Source organism: Nematolebias whitei, chromosome 6 (assembly GCF_014905685.2).
Source record: "Nematolebias whitei isolate Nwh7 chromosome 6, NemWhi1, whole genome shotgun sequence".
In the NCBI taxonomy this organism is placed as follows: Eukaryota; Metazoa; Chordata; class Actinopteri; order Cyprinodontiformes; family Rivulidae; genus Nematolebias; species Nematolebias whitei.
Genome location: NC_056503.1, coordinates 7,504,357 through 7,506,654, shown reverse-complemented (window position 1 = coordinate 7,506,654; position 2,298 = coordinate 7,504,357).

Genomic DNA, 2,298 nt, shown 5'->3' with positions numbered 1-2,298 from the left:
GAGTCACCATGGACTATAATGTTTGCAGATGACATTTTGATCTGTGGAGAGAACAGGGAACAGGTGGAAGAGAACTTGGAGAGGTGGAGGTATGCTCTTGAAAGAAGAGGAATGAAGGTCAGGTGTAGTAAGACAGAGTACATGTGTGTGAATGAGAGGGAGGCCAGGAGAACAGTGAAGCTACGAGGAGCAGAGGTCACAAAGGTGCAGGACAAGTACTTGGGGTCCACTGTCCAGGAAAATAGAGAGTGTGGTAAATAAGTGAAGAAGAGAGTCCAGGCAGGATGGAGTGGATAGAGAAAAGTTTCAGTAGTGATTTGTGACAAAAAGGTGTCAGCAAAGGCCAAAGGAAAATTTTACAAGACAGTGGTGAGACCAGCTATGTTGTATGGTCTGGAGACAGAGACATCGACAAAAAAACAGTAGAAAGAACTGGAAGTGGCAGAAATGAAGATGTTGAGGTTCTCCTTAGGAGTGACAAGGATGGATAATATTGGGAATGAGATCATCAGAGGTACAGCACTGGTTGAACAACTGAGAGATAAAGTTAGAGAGGCCAGACTGAGATGGTTTGTACATGTCCAGAGGAGGGACAGTGGGTATATTGGTAGAGGGATATTAGAAATGCAGCTGCCAGGAAAAAGACAAAGAGGAGATGTATGGATGCAGTTAGAGAGGGCTTGGAGGTAGTTGGAGTGAGGACAGAGGAGATGGAGGAGGATAACTCGCTGTGGCAACCCCTGAAGGGGGGAAGAAAACAAACAAAAAACAAAGCTGAAAGAAGAAGAAAAAATTAATCACAAAATAAAAGTAAATCTAAATAAAAATCAATGCACCAACAATAAAACTTGCAACAAAAATTGGGAATAATATTCTGACTCAGAGAGTCAGTCAGTCATAGATTCTTTATTGTCATTCACATCACACGTGGTACATGTGGTGGAAAGAAATTATGTACACAGGGTCCCAGTAACATCAAACAATAACAAAAATATAAAGTGTCAAAAGAAACAGTAAATAAGGATCTAAGATATAAACTAAGATATACGCTAAATGAATGCCCAATTCTACGCTAAAAGATCTAAGAGCCAGTCACTAAGGGTGCATTCACACCAGCCCTGTTTAGTCCGCTTTAATCGAACTCTAGCTCGTTTTCCTAGAAAGTCCAGTTTGTTTAGGGAGGTGTGAACGCGTCATCGAACTTTGTCATGGAACAAAAAGGCAAACTCTGGCCCGGGCTAAAACCTAGGTCTCGGTCCGGTAGAAGCGAACTCCTGCGCGGTTCGAGTACAGTGTAAATGTAAACAGACCGGGCCCCGCTCCACAGGGTAAACAAACACGCATTTCTCTGACCTTATATGGAGCCGTCAGCAGCCTTGTGTGGAAAAACAATATTCTCTAGGGTCTTCTGTCTCGTCTTCTGCTCATGCTAAGTCCATTTTTGAAAAATGACAAAATATAACTCCTAAAACTGCTAAAACTTGATACCACTTCGTTTTTATTTTTATTTACAGAAGAAGAAGACGTGTCTTCAGAGGTTTTTGTGTCACTTCTTTCAGTAGTTCTTGGTGCAGCGCCCCCACAGGCGAGTGGGGGAATAGGTTGGTTCAACAGGTTGACTCGACTGCACAGTGCAGTGTGAATGCAAACGCACCAGCTCAAATGTAAACAAAAGGTCATGAATATTGGTCCCAAACTGAACCGAGTCTACCGGACTATCTGGTGTGAAACCGACCTAATAGTGTAAAACAATACAACGAACAACAGCACGATTCGCATAGATTTTGCTCGGCTATAATTTACACGCTTAATATGAACACTAACATAAAGTCAGAGTCAGAGTCAGAGTTTCTTTATTGTCATTCGCACCTCATGTGGTACATGTGGTGGAGCGAAATTATGTACACGGGGTCCCAGTTACATCCGACAATAAAATGTATAAGAAAAACAGTAATAACATCTAAGATATGAACTAAGAAAAACATCAACTAAATATACACTAAGCACTCATAAAACATTGAACATCAGCACAAACATGAACGTGAGTCTGTGTGAGCGGATGTGCACGCATGAACACATCAACATTGAAACAGATCAGCAGCAACATGAAACAGATCAGCAGCAACATGATATGGTTTTTCACAGTGATTATTCTAGTTAGAGATTCATGAGTCTAACAGCCTCAGGGTAGAAGCTGTTCCTCAGTCTAGTGGTTCTACACTTAATGCTCCTTAACCTCCTTCCTGAGGGGAGTGGGGCAAAAAGTGTGTGTGCTGGGTGGGTGGGGTCCTTCATGAT